A 282-nucleotide genomic window follows, 5' to 3' on the forward strand; every position below is an offset into this window, starting at 1 on the left:
ACCACGTTATGAAGAGAGCACAGTTTTGAGTGGCTGCAATCAGTTAGCTGCTCACATGCATTAACCTTCAAACAACACCCACACAGCCTGAAAAAGATCTCATGGCACCCCAGGGTTCACTGGCACCCTGGTTGAGAATCATTGGCCTAAACAGTTGCTTTTCTTCTTCTAAGCCGTGGCAGAAAGATAACTGAGAAGTCTTCTAGTTGGCACATGTGGAATCACATGGGAAACATTGAAAGTGACAAGTATTCATCAGTTGGCTTTACTATTATTTTGACA

The sequence above is a fragment of the Gavialis gangeticus genome, unplaced genomic scaffold (genome assembly GCF_001723915.1).
Source record: "Gavialis gangeticus isolate Ggan-Ray unplaced genomic scaffold, GavGan_comp1, whole genome shotgun sequence".
NCBI lineage: Eukaryota > Metazoa > Chordata > Crocodylia > Gavialidae > Gavialis > Gavialis gangeticus.